We start from the raw sequence: 14,406 nt of genomic DNA, 5'->3' as shown, positions 1-14,406 counted from the left end.
ATGGCTCTCTAAAAAGATTCTGTCTAGACAATACAAATAATCTTACGTATTTAATAATAATGAATTTTTCCTCATTTTGGTAGAACTTGATTAAAATATCACATAAAGGAGGGGTGTCAAAGTGGTAACTTCTGAAAGGAGGGAAAGAAAAGCAACAAATGAGACATGAGTGGGATAGGCACATAACATTGAACCTGTTACAAATGTCATGAAAGCAGCACACCCAACTCCAGCTTCAGTTTCTTAATAGACTGAATAGGAATATTTTTACAGAGAGTCCTTTCAGTAGCCCAGTTAAGAGATGATAAAGGCATGGAAAGCTATAATATCCATATCTGGCAGAAAAGGTTGCAACTTTCTAAGTAGGTAGGAGAAAAGAAAACACTCCTGGTCATTGTTGTGAAATGATCAACCAGTAACACTTAAATTTCAAAACTACACTAACTTTGAATTCTAAGTAAGGAATAGCTAATAAATCTCAGAGGAGTTAGTTTAATTTTCAGCCTCAATTACTTTCTCCAAACTACTATGCTTTCTTTACTTTTCTATAGAATGGCTGTAAACCAGATAGCTCCTGTCCATACCCTAGTCTGTACCTCACATTAGCTGAAGCCATTAATAATATTGTCTAGACTAGTCCATACACACACAGGTTTTGTGCAGGTATCAGTGAGGCATGTAAAAGGTCATTACTTATTAAAATGGTCACACAAATTCTGCCATATGTTTGTATAGCATATTCACACTCTTTTGTGGAAATTATTGTAACATTGTGCTATTAATATGCTCACTCCGTTATGTCTTTTTTGTATTATCCCACTGATCGTTTTTATTTTCAGATAGTAAAGAAACAATCAAATGTCATAATCTGCTATAAATTATTTGCTTTAGTAGTCTGTTCCAGAATTTCATTAAATCTTGGACTATACATCCTAAAACTTGATATAGTTCCAACTGTATGCATTGAAAAAATTTGGACTTCAATGCATAAACCTGACAACATAAAACACCTTCCCACCTAATTCTGATAAAAAATAGTAGTATACTGTACAGCTCAGATGTGACTCAGCTTAAAGCATATTGCTGACTTTTTTTTTAGCTGTACCCGTGTAGTCAAAATGGAAGAAAGCTACACTGAGAAAACTTTTCTGAACAGATAAAGCCTGATCTGTACAAGTATATGTTATTTTTATATGGTATAGTTGCATCCACACTAGAGAGCTTACATGGCTTTACCTTTGCTCAACTGGCAAAGGCGGTGTAACCTGAATACAAATAAGTCCTTCCAATAAAGGTGAGAATGCATACTGAAAGCCTAATATCATATGCTTTCTCATTAGACTTCTGAATGACCTTCCTTCTATGTTACAGTTCAAGTAACAGAATAATAACTAACATAACTTCCCCTGAGAAACCAAATGAGAAAGCAAGAATTTCTTACACCTGTGCTTTGAGATATCTTTGAGAGAAAAGAACTGCTATCGAGTTCAAACAAGTCCCACAGATAAGAAAACATCCTTTCTCAAGAAACAGGACAGGTTTGATGAAAGTTCACTTGTATCAAAGTGAAGATAGAAATTAGAAATAAAATGGGAAAATATTAAGGAAGCAGTAAACCCAGGAAATTATTAAGAGCACAGAATTGATACAAAAACCTGAAGACAGTACACTAAAATCTTGGGTCCCAGGACTAAGAAAAATAAGGTCTAGCTTCTGGGGAAAAAAACTCAACCGAAAACCCTAGCAAAGAACAAAATCTTACTGGTTGTATAGGTGTATTAGTAGACAGAGATGATGTAATCTGTTCAACAAGTATTTCTGTTCAAAATTCTGGAAAGAAACAGGGGCAGCCTTTATACCATAAAAATAAAATAATTGTTGAATAATACTAAAGGATTTTGATCACCTAGGTAACGCTTTTTTTTTTTTTTTTTTTTTTTAATGCAAGACTGCATATTATTTGTACCTAGCCTTACGGAAAAGCAGACCAAGGAAATTAATTTTAGCAGCCTGAGTCCTCCACTCTTCCACAAAACTGTAAATGTAGTCTGACAACAGTGCTGGACAAAAGAAAAAAACAAACACAACCAAACCAGCAAAACAAGCAAAATCCAGGACTCAGTTAATAAAGAAGCAAATAATAAACTATCAGTAATACTAGTCAATAATTATAGAACAAACTTAATTTCATTGTCAGAGCAGTTCCTACATTTGGTTATAAAATATGATAAAGATAAGTGCTTTTCTCTGTCTTTGTTCTCTTCTAGAGAAATCTTAAGCAGATTGATAATAATTGTTCCCCTTCCATGAAATTTCTCTGTGGCAGAGAGTAATTCTTGGTGCCATGGTATTATCCCTGTTACTTAATATTTATGCAAGAAGCTTCCAGATACTTTATAAGACACTAAACAGTTTGAATAAACCACAAACTAATAGCTAGGACTGAGCAATTGAGGAACTTAATAAACAAGAAACAACGGATATGTCTTGACCAGCATTTCATCTGAGATACTTTCTAGGCCTTTATTCCCAGACTTTCATCAAGAAAGCAAATATAGTATCATATGATTTGTGATGTGTTGACAATTCTATTAAGAGAATTATTGGATAAGGTAGAAGTGAGTCGTGGTAAGCGTGTTACTTCCCCGGAAAAACCCTGTTTCCCACTTCCCTGCTGTGGTTCTGGGACATTGTGTTTCCAGAGGAGACCATGACACCTTCTTTCTGTCTCAGCCCAACATGCTGGCAATAGGTTGCCAGAAAGAAAAAGCAGTTTTTTAAAGGAAATGTTGAAGTTGTCTTTACCTGGCTGATCCTGCTCCTGCACTACACTTTCTGCACTTTGTTAGTCCAAGTCCTTCTGTGGACGTGTGATGAACTGGATGAGAAAACTTACTGGGTCGGGCCCTTCTCAGTAGATGGTGTACTATCCCATTTCAAGTCCACAGCTATACCACGTTAACAGAGGTAACAGTGAAGTGGCATGAAGCCGAGGTCTGTGGGGGTAACGTGAGTGGAGGAGTAAACACAAACAGAACTGCCATCATTTGGAAAGCCAAATCCATCTGTGGTTCTCCCAGCCTGCAGCCACGTGCTGCAGACCTACCTCATCAAAACAGCTGACTTGAACCTTCTTGTGTGCCTGAAGTGTGCCTGAAATTTAAGCATGGAAATTATTTAGCTCACCATTTGGATTAGCACTATTTCTGTCGAGTCACTCTGCAGAGTGAAGCATAATGCTAAGTGCAGACTAGGCAAATAGTGTGTGATGGAGTGTCACCTGGTGAACTATATCTTGTTCAAACAACCAACACGAGTGATATGTATAGGATGAAGTAATGGACTTTCCAGAGTGCAGGAGTTAATAATTTAGCAGTGAGGGTAAATAAGCACCAGAATAAACAAGCGCTGGATCCTCTCTGTCTTCATGTCAAAACCATATTCATTTCAGGTTCTCGAGATTTTTGTTCCTTGCCAGAAGCAGAACATTAATCTATTCAGTCACAACTATGTGGCAGCCACTTAACTGTACACACAATAACTATGATCAGGGAGATCAAAGGTTTCTAGATATTCCAAAGGCTGGTTTGAGTAACTTATCCATATCCATACTAAAAAGTATAAGCTAAGAGTCTAGAGAACTGCTATCACTGTTATTAGTTTGGGGAAGAGTTAATCAAAGCCTGTACTACACTTCCTGTAAAAACTGTATATATAGTCTGTTCTGGGGCAAGTATTTTGTATCAATAATAAATCCTGCTAGATTTTATTACCTATTGATCCAAATGTATAGTGCACTTTATTTATTTCAGGGAGCAAAACTGTATGAAACTGACAAAGGGAAAAAAAATTAAATAGTTACAACAATAATAGAATTGGGACCAAAGAGGTAAAAACAGTAACAACAGTAATAAGCTGCACATTGTAGAAACAAGTATTCTAGATTGGAAGCTTTGGAAGGAAGAACCTACTGAGTTAATATATGTTTTATAAAATATCATATATGATCACTACTGTATCACATAATGAAATGGAAGCAGATGAAAGCTATGACATACTGCAAAATACTTTGAAGATACTGATATAGATGGATAATATAAATCTTTTACTAAATGTATCTCTCATAGCATAGGCAATATCTTTGTGAATTTCATAACATAGCAAATTAAAGCAAGATGATAGTCAGTGAGGTTTTTGAATTATTATACTATGCCCCCATATGCAGTAATGATCCTACTATCTTAAAATATAACTATGATAACACAAATTTATTAACTCAGAAGCATTAAAATTCTGTTAAATCACTTCCAAAAGCCGTTTGGAAAATAAAAAAATCAAGATTTGTCTGGTTTTAAAGTAAGTGATTTTGATCTGTGGATGTTAATAACATATCTGAAATTCGTCTAAAATATCTACTTATTCTGTACTTTAATTCAGCAATACCAGTTTAAGGAAACTATGTATGTGTGTTTTTTAGATTGTCATTGGAATGAAGAATCAGGATGGAAATGTCAAACTATGTTTTAATGAAAACACTTTAACTGTTTCTCCACACAAAACCTGCTCTTTAGCTTTTAAATATCCCTGATATTTAGATGATCAAAGCTATAGAGTAGTATTGCTGTCAGAACAGTATAACATTACTGCAATCCTTAGAAAAACAGTTTTTCAAACAGTAGTTTAAAAAAGACTGTATCTTTTAATGATTTTGTATTCTTTTTCAAAACCACTGTGCTTCCAAATGAAGTTTAGGTTTCATAATCTCTTTCCTAAATTGTTTTTAATGAGGATTAATTTAAAGGAGAATTTCCTACTATTAGCAATGTCTCTGATAGGTACAATTCCTCTCTCCCAGCACCATTTCAATTCAAACTCCTCCATGGAGCAGCAGGCTGCAATTTCTGCATCTGTGCTGTAATTCTACTGTAATTCTTGCACAGAAGCCTAGTCAATCAATGCTGTCCTCCCCATGCTAGCCAACTGTCCCTTTAATACAGCAATAGAATTCAATATGAATTGAATGAATAGAATTGCAGTGCTGGGGGGACAGTCAGCTACTACAGAGACAGGATTGATTGACATTAAAGCATCTGTGGAAGAGTTATAGAAGTATTACAGCAGAGTCACTGAAACTGCACCCTCCACACCTCATGAGAGGGAAAAGAAGCTACAAGAGATACCATTAATAAATAAACCTGCCTTCCAACTAAAGCTGCATCAAAAAAATCTTTTTTTTTTTTTTTGTATCACCAACTTCAATTTGTGAGCAGCTTTTATTAACTATGTGAAAATTGGTTGTGACTTCAATCCTACAGTGGTTACAATTCTAGGACAGTTTTAATTCAAAGTCAGATAGCATTTTTTTTAAACCAGGATGTAGCTTTCCCAGTTCATTTTTCACCTTTCTCACTATTGATACAGTTGGAAGAATATGGGACTTACGCATATTGAATTTTTAGGGGTATGAACAGGAATATAGATAATGCCATTGCAAGATAATTTTCAATAAGCACAGTTTCTATTTTTCTGTTGTAAAAATCTACATCACTGTGTGGATATGGTACTACATATTCAAACATCCTGATTATATTTTGCTTTAATCAGAAAAGAACATGAATATGTTGAATTTAACTTTATACTAGTTTATTCTCTGTAGCTAGTCTTGCTCCAGATTTTGCAAACTTCATAATGAAGTTAAATTTAATGAACGCATACTTTAATCTTTCATTCTGGTTGTATATAGATTATTTAGAGGCACTAATATGAGAGTTTTATTAAGATTACATAGATAGGTGTATCTTGTTAGCTTTATATTGAAGTTCTCCCAAGTTCTGCCTAAAGACTAAATTCTTCCTAGCGGGATGGCAAAATAAGATGCCACTGGCAATAGATGGTGATTTTCAGACTGTAAGTATATGCGGGTTTTTTTAGGTTCCCTTTTCTTTTTATGCTTCCAGACTTATTGAGTTTGTTTTACTTTTCTGCCAACCCCCATTGAAAGACACTTGCCACGTTTCATCATTATTGAACAAGTTAGCACATATAAAGCACTTTAAGTACTGGCTTCCCCATGACTACTTTCTCAAGGTATTTATAGACTCAGATGGATATTGTGACATAAGTTTCTCCAGATTCACCTCTGCAGCTGTAAGTTCTAGAAACACTTTTTAATGAAATCAGCATATTTTGAAAAAGAAGTTGAAACCTTTTATTCCACTATTAAGTCTGATGCTGATATTTTATCCAAGTTAAACCATCTGGAGAGAATGTTTAGGTTTATCTCTATTCTTTATCATTTTTATAATTATCTGTAATACTAAATCTTAACAAAGAAGTTCATTTGAACTAATAGAATGTTTTGAATGATCTTACAATAAATCCACCTAAGAGTTTTGCAGTACTCCAAAACAAAATAGGTACAGAAACTGCTTTTCTGAAGTCAGTTAGCATAGAAAGGAAGAATAATAATAAAATCCTTCATGAGATCATACTTTATTGATCTAATCAGCTTAAAACCGTATGGATTTTTATGCGGCTACATTTCTATTTTATTTAACTGAAACAAATGTCTAAAAAATGTATGAATTATTAATGCTTAATTTTAACATTGTTTGGGGTTTTTTCTTACAGTGATCTCAATGAAACAAATCATCCACTTCAGGCACACAAATTACATAAATCAAGAGATAAAATAATTTATATGAATAATGTGGCTCAAATATTTCCTTACAGTGCTTAAAATCAGCTCTATGCTCTTCCAAGTACTAAGTGCAAAAGGAAGTGGACCAGAAGGAGAACAGTTAAAGTAATCTTCTGGCTTGTAGAGGAAACAGTTTGTTAGAGATGAGAAGACTAGTCTCTCCTTGCTCTTGTGTCCCCAGAGAAGAGGAATAAGGAAGATCACAAAATTACTCCTATTTGCAACAGAAGACTGAGGATGATGAAGAATGGTTTGTTGAAGACCAAAGATAATGAATGGCAGCCTTTTCCATTGTTTGTTTGTTTGGGTTTTCTTCATCCAGTGAAAATGAAAACATTTAATGCTGCAGGAGGTGGTTTTATACCTTTTATCTGCCTTCTCAGTTGCCAGGAAGGCAAGAGCTGCATTCTGCCCTTGACATGCAGCAGGCAAGGCAGCAGCTGGTGTTCCCAACTGTCATACATGCTTGCTAGAGCAAAGGGAAACCAAGTTGAGAAGGAGATGGAAACTACTTGCTTAGGGAAACTCCTTGGTGTAGGAATAGGCAGTCATGCAGCATATGTTTTCATCTTCAATATCTCTGTAAAGCACATCAGGATCTTCAGACTGAACATTTACATGGTCTGCAACAATCTTCTTGTAATGCTGGTTCTGTAATCCTCCCTCTCTGGGTCTCTTTTCCTTGGATATCTTTCACCAGACAGTGACTCTGTAAGCAAGACAAACACAACCTAAAGTACAGTAAAATCATTTATTGGCTAGTGCTCAAAGACCAAATGTCTGGAACTAATACTTTCTAGACCAAGCATTAATTTGCTCACAAAGCCCAATGAGACAATCAACAAATCTCTGTGACCAGGCAGTCATCTGCCGGGTAGGAAAAGGTCAACCTTGACTGCTGCTAGGAATACATTGATCTCCATCACCCTGTTCTTTGAGAGGCTTTTTAATGTTTTATACTCTTTCAGGTAAGTATTTTTCTTCCTGAGTCCTTGAGCTATTAATGACTGCTGTATCAACAATTACACCGTTGTCTTTTTTTTTTTTTTTTTACCTTTTTTATCTTACATAGTTTTAGCTTGTCTACTTCCTTATGCTACACCAACAACATTTTTTCAGTAAAACTGAGTCAAGACCATGCAGCTGTACTACACCAACAAATCCTCTGTTTAAAGGACCCATCTTGAGTCAGAAGAGATGTAAGCATCTCTGTTTACTGATCCCCTTTTAGGGTGGAGACGGTGATGGTAACGACCAAACAGTACCAGACCTCTGTAAAATGAATAGAGAACTATTAAGTATGGACTACAGAAAATTCCTTTTTCTGCATTTGAACCTCCTAATACAGATTCTATACTAATCGGTCTGCTGGAGAGTAGGGCTGCTGTTCAGGAGGACCTTGACAGCCTGGAGTAATGGGCTGACAGGAACCTCATGAAGTTCAGCAAAGGTGAGTGTAAAGTCCTGCACCTGGGCAGGAATAATTTAGTACAGGATAAAAAAAAGTTTTGCAGAAAAGACCTTGGGGGTCCTGCTGACAACAAGTTTAACATGAATCAGAAGTGTGCCCTTGCAGCAAAGAAGACCAACAACATCCTGGGCTGGGTTAACAAAAGTGCTGCCAGCAGATAAAGAGTAGTACTTCCCCTCCTACTGCCCCCTTTTTCAACACTTGTGGAACCAAATTTAGAGTACTCTGTCCAGTACTGAGCTCTCCAGTAAAAGACAGACATTGACGTACTAGAGAAAGTCTAGTGTAAGGACACCAAGATAATTGGATGTATAAGACAGAAGAGGATAGGCTGAGAGAACTGGCACTTTTCAGTCTTAAGAGCAGAATGCTTAGCAGGGATTGATCAGGATACTCTTTTCCTAGTTGGAGAGTATGGAGAAGATGGAGCCCAAACCTGTTCCTTAGGGGGCACAGTGCTAGGACAATAGAAAACAGATGCAATTATATCATGGGAAGGTTGGAATACAGCTAAGGAATTTTTTTCTTTGTCAAGAATTTGGTCAGTTACAAGAACAGATTGCCCCTCTTCCTTGGAGATACCCTTGGAAATATTTATTCAAAACTCGTCTGGATGCATTCTTTAGCAAGCTACTCTTCTTGAACCTCTTTGAGCAGGAGGTTGGACTACAGGACTTCCAGAGGTCTCATTAAAACTAAATTGTTTTATGACTCTATGACACTTTTCAGAATGGATTGCACTGGAATAAGTATCTGTTGAAGGAGACAAAGTGAGGTGGATGGGTATACGGAAAAGGCAATGAGAGAAGTCCCATAAAAAATTTAGGGACAAGCAGGGAGAGAGAGGAGTTTGCAAAGGAAGCAGAGTAGTCAATAAGATAAAGCTCTGAGAGGTATAGAGGAGACAAAAAGACATTAAAATTTAGTAGCTTCAATAACTGTTTTCATTTCCATGTCATCAAATATTTTTTTCCATGTTATTTTAACAGCTTCTGCACATACAATATGGGTGGTAGACATAATTTCCCCATGCACCCCCATGATTTTTGGAACCTCCTAGATGTATTCATCATTCCTTATTTAATTCTACACATCTCTAGTTCTGATGAATGTTTCCTCCTTCAAGCCTGGATGGATCTTACATAGCTTACGTAGAGAAGACGACCTCAGTTGTGAGAAATAGTATTTGTCTAAACAGGTCTGCAAGCTCTTGAAGCCTGGAAAGCTGTCCTATTGGAAAATCTGAACAAGTTCAATGTTGTCAGCCATATTGTCCCTCTAAAGAAAGCTGTTAATGAGCAGTTTGTTTTAAATCATGCCAAAATCCTTTTCAGTTCAGGAAGTTGCTCAGTCCTGATGTTGATGATTAAAGTAATGTCATGTGGAGTAGATCTCATTGTGACTTAGGCTAGCAAGGAACATTAGCCTTGTTCTCTATGAAACTGGATGTTGGAGAAATATGACCTCTTGCTATTGCAGCTTTGGAAAATATTCAGCTTTGGAAAATGTTCAGCGGCAGAACCTATGTTTCTTTCAAATAGACTACCAGAAACCTCATGTTCCCTCGATCAGTGCCATTATTGTCTTTCTTTTTGACTTATATTGTTTTAACTTGTTCTCAGCCTAGAATATGGCTGTTTGGTTTTTCTTTATACATTAACACTGTATCAAGCAAATAGCAGCTTCCATGGCATAAGTCATAAAGAAATATTCTATAGCAAGAAAATATTCTTAAATTGCCCTAATCTCTGTAATGTATTATTCCCATCAAATGTGAATGGTGTTCCTAGTCACACAATTAAGGGACTTTTATTCCCGGGTCAGTAACATGATGGTAAGTATACATGACTGAAGTAAAGGATCTGCATTTTGTTGGTCTAGCCATCCTTCTGACATTATATGTCTTCGGCTTTACTTCTGAGGCTGTTCAGTGTATTGCATGGTAGAGAAGAACAGCACAACAGTAACAGCTGTTGATGACCTTTTCCATATATGTATGAAGCAGGAGCCTATCAGAGGTAAACTGGATCATGAAAAGTCCTTGCACTGTGACTGTTACCCATACAACATAGAGGCTAGCTGGTGCTATGCAGCCCAACATTAACTGCCCAAGAAATACTCTTTTGTATAAACTTTTATAAACTTTAATATATGTCCATAAACAATGTAGAACATCATTAGAGATAATCAAACCAGTGTTGAGTAAGTCAGTCTTGGATTTAGGAGTAATACGACTATATTTGTACAGTCTATCTAACTACACTGGCTGAGAATCAAGTCTCATTAGCCCAGGCACTGCACTGCATCAACAAATCTGTATTGGCCATGGGAATCTGAGCTGGTTTCAGTATTCACTATTTTGCCACAGTAAATGAATATATGAGCTCTGGCAGTTTGCTTCAAGATGTACTGAAAATACAGAGCTTGTGGATTCCAATAGCAAACAGAGAATCCTCATACACTAGGAAAACAGCAGATCATCAAAAATAATTAGTTCAAAGCATACTGCAGAAAAAACCTTAACAGTTGCAATTATTATTTTGAGGAAGCATGTATAAGCAGGTATTTATTTCATAAAGTTAGTACAGAGAACACCTTACCTGTCACACAACACACTCTAAGCAAACAACAAAAAAGAAAAAAAATGAAATCCCTACAGTTCTAAGATGACATGATGGAAGAAACATTTATGAGAGAAGCAAGAGAGGAGATAAGGGGTAATAACCCAAATATTGTACATTTGAAATAAGGCATAGGAAGAAATTGGAAAAGAATCATGTACAATTCTCTCTCCTGAAAATAAAGTATGTTGCAGAGGTGAAGGCAAAGTTCTTATGTGCATAAGCACCCAAAACCAGCTGAAAATATCAAAACGATATGATGGTCTCAGGTTTACATTAATGATACACTTGTGTTTGTATATCTTACCAGTGTTTTGCCCTCCTGCTTCTACTTTTAGTGTTCTAATTCCATATTTACCTGCAAAATAGTTGGATTTGCTTTTAAAACTAGCAGTGAAGGATATATTTTCTTCTTTTCCTCCACAAGTATAACAACACCCTAAAGAGATACTGGCCTGAAGCCCAGAAGTAACACTACAGCCCTAGACTAATAAATCATTATTATTCATATTGTTTGTATCACTGTAGTAGTGTTAATTTCCTTTTAAAATCTTTGTGTCCAGAGAACTCACAGTAGTTTCTTTCATCCCTCAGGTTTTCCCAGTTTAATCTGCTGAATTCAGAAGATAAGTACATAAAGGAGACCCCCCCATTCCCCATATGCAAAATTTCAGGTTGCAATGGATTATTATTTGATTCAGCTTTGCACTTCTGGTTTCAAAGTGAGAGAATCTTGTTTTGCAGAACATAATTTTGAAAGAAAATCTAAAACTACACCAAAAAATGCTTCTGTTTTACAGATGCTTATTCAAGAAATGGTTGTTTGTAATCATAATTCCTCTGTGTTTGTCATGACACTAACAATCTTGGGTTTCACTAATGCTGAAAACACCTTTGGACTTTGTATCTTCTCAGGTCATTTTCCCTGTTTCTGTTTGCGTACTCACATACTCTTAAAATATTTATTGAAATTTTTTGTCTTAAAAATATGTATAATGTGTTCCCTTCTACAGTAAAATAAATGAACTAGACAACAAAAGGGTGTATGAAATCATTGAAGAGGTTATATCCTAAAATAAATCAGAATATTTTAAGAATAAAGTAATGAATCCATTTCATTATTTCTTGCAATGAGAACAGCAATCTGAGCATTGGGAAGTTCAGAAAGTAATGCATCATGGACTTCCATATAGAGAGCAGAAAAGCAATTCTAATAAATAGGCAGATCATATAAAAATGATTTGTATCAATATCTATCAGTCTGCACTCTGACAGTACTGCACCCACTGTTTCCCCCAAAGTAGGCAATAATGAAAAAGTGTCTCTTCCATTTATGCATTAATTTCAGGACTGATTGCATCTAACCACATTGAATCTGTCCACATCCTTTTCAAGCATGGCAACTAATGATCACAATTCCTGTCATGTAGATCAGTGCTTCAACATCCGGTTGGAAATTGTCAACTTTGCATTCTACAAATCTATTTTCTGTCAATATTACAAATGGATAAGTAGGCAGGTGCCATTTCAGAACTCCTCTCATACTGCTTTAAGCTGTGCTGAGCCATTTTGTAAAATACAGCTCAAAAATGTGTTTGCCTGAGCTCAAAAAATGTTTGCCTGCATTTTCTTTTTAATACATGGTATTACATTCATCCATTACTGGTTTTGTACCCTCTCTCAGTTAAATTCAAAGTTCTAATCATGATCTACCACTCACCTAGCTGTGTAGATATTTTCCAAAAAATATCTATTCAGTTCAACTTTGTACTTTTCAGCACAGTACAACTTTAAAGTATAATGTCCTAAACTAAAACACTGGGAAATATTGCTGCTATTTTCTGTGATAGCTTTTCTGCTAAGCAACTCATACACAGGGGTTATCTTATAGATCTTGTTCAGATCAAACTTAATAATTTTCATATTTATTTCTCTCATGTCCTTCATTAATGACTTCTTAATTCCCCCAAAACATTGAAGAGATTGGGGGGGGGGGGAACAACACAACAAAATGGAAAAAAAGGTATACATCAGGAATAAATGTGTGGGAGAAAAATGACATTTACAACATAAACTGCACTTTAATTATTATACAGTACTTAAACGTTACAATGAAATAAAAGATGATCGATAAATTGCATAGTGTTAATCATGTCAAATAAGGGACATTTCAGACAATCTAGAAAAGGTCAGTGATGATTTACTTACTAGAGTAAAAATATACTTGACAACAGAATGCTAGCTTTTCTGAAGAAACACACACTAAAAAAGTTAGAGAAGGAGAATGAATGCTGTCAAATTAAGCAAGAAGAGTACTTACAAAATAGGAATGACAAAGAGATAATCATGCTGACATCAAAACATGTGCATAAAATAACATCTACTATTAAAAAGTGTGAAGAGTTTTGTTTGTAATGAATATTTTGACAGATATGTCATACGGGTTTCACCTCTCCTCCAAATTTCCATTTTATTAACCCAAAAGAACAAATGAAATAGAAACATATTTGGTAGTACAGTACATGCACGTATATGTGCATAAATATTTTAAGATATACATGTGCTTTCAGAGTTTTACTGATGGTTAGAGAGTATGTGGTCTGGCCTTTTGAGTCTTTTCTGATTTGTTTAATTTGTTAATTTCCTACCTCTGGTTTTAAGATATACCCTGTAGAAAACTTCCATTGGATTTCTATTTCCAAAAGATATGGGATATTCTTTAGCCACTTAAGAGATGTTGATCTAAGCCTCATAACCACAGTGTGAACAAGTACCCTTTCCAGGTCATGGATTTTTCATGCAGAGAAGCAAGGTCTGTAAACATTTTTATTGTTTTTTTTCCACGTGGAAAAAATGTGTTCTCATGTCTATGCTTTTTAATTTGTGATATGATTTGCTTCATGCTATACCAATGGCAAACCATTGCAAAACCTGTGTTTAATAAACAGAACTCGACAGCAATCCATTTACACATATAGATGTGTGTGTGTGTGTTTGCATATATGCAAGCTCACTGTCTGCCCATTTAAGGTCTATGGTGGGTTGATCCCTGCCAGCACCACCCTTGCCTCTTGCTCACTCCCATCTTTTGCAGGATGGGGACAAAATATAAGGAAAGCAAGGAGGCTTGTGGATTGAGATAATGACAGTTTAATAAGAAAAGCAAAAGCTGCACAAGAAACCAAAGCAGAAAAAGCAATTCATTCAGTGCTTCCCATCAGTAGGCAGATGTCCAGCTACTTCCTCAAAAGCTGGGCCTCAGCATGCATAAGAGTTGCTTGGGAAGACAAAGACCACAACCACAAACTTCCCCTTTTCCTTCTCCTTTCCCTGAGGTTTTTATTGCCGAGCATGACAGCATACAGTATAGAATATCCCTTTGGTCAGCGTGGGACAGCTGTCTCAAATATGTCCCCTCCCAACCCCTTGCCCACCACTATCCTGCTTATTTGACAGAGCATGAAGTGGAGAGGGAAAGCCTTGATGTTATGGAAGCACTGCTCAGCAATAGATAAAGGATTGGTGTCTTATCAACACTCTTTTAACTACAAATGCAAGGCACAGCACCACACAGGCTGCTATGAAGAAAGCTAAATCCATTCAAACCAGACTCA

General features: G+C 36.0%; 1 long non-coding RNA gene across 8 annotated transcripts in view; it reads right to left on the bottom strand.

Moving 5' to 3' along the window:
- Positions 1-5,336: 5,336 nt before the first annotated feature.
- LOC138684781 (uncharacterized) overlaps positions 5,337-14,406 on the bottom strand; it is a 34,627-nt gene continuing 25,557 nt past the window's right edge. For 3 of the 8 annotated variants that reach the window (XR_011324058.1, XR_011324065.1, XR_011324057.1), the window contains one exon: positions 5,338-7,409. This is a non-coding gene — a long non-coding RNA (uncharacterized lncRNA). Of the gene's footprint in view, positions 7,410-14,406 lie in introns of all 8 variants that reach the window. The other 5 variants (XR_011324063.1, XR_011324062.1, XR_011324064.1 and 2 more) reach the window with 2 other exon arrangements.

The sequence above is a fragment of the Haliaeetus albicilla genome, chromosome 3, assembly GCF_947461875.1.
Source record: "Haliaeetus albicilla chromosome 3, bHalAlb1.1, whole genome shotgun sequence".
Taxonomy (NCBI): domain Eukaryota; kingdom Metazoa; phylum Chordata; class Aves; order Accipitriformes; family Accipitridae; genus Haliaeetus; species Haliaeetus albicilla.
Note: the sequence above shows the minus strand (reverse complement) of the source record. Positions and strands in the feature narration are given on the sequence as shown.